Here is a 360-nt window from a genome sequence, read left to right as displayed (position 1 = left end):
TGTCAGACGGACGTGTGTGGAAGATTACGAAGGTCAGACATGTGCCAAAGTTAATGCGAAATCTGATCTCAGTAGGTCAACTTGATGATACGGGGCACGATGTTAATTTTGGTGGTGGAGCCTGGAGAGTCAAGAAAGGTTCCATGGTGGTGGCTAGAGGTCATAAAAGAGGCACTCTTTATATGACGACGAGTTATCAAGACACTGTTGCTGTTGTCGAGAATGCCAAACAGACCAAGTTGTGGCATTGTAGGTTGGGGCACATGAGTGAGAAAGGGATGAAACTCATGGTGGAAAATGGCGCTTCTGGATTTGAAGACGGTGGATCATCAGATGTGTGAAAGCTGCATCCTTGGGAAA

The sequence above is a fragment of the Brassica oleracea genome, chromosome C8, assembly GCF_000695525.1.
Source record: "Brassica oleracea var. oleracea cultivar TO1000 chromosome C8, BOL, whole genome shotgun sequence".
Classification (NCBI taxonomy): domain Eukaryota; kingdom Viridiplantae; phylum Streptophyta; class Magnoliopsida; order Brassicales; family Brassicaceae; genus Brassica; species Brassica oleracea.
The sequence above is the reverse complement of the archived record's forward strand: the minus strand, read 5'-3'. Positions refer to the sequence as shown.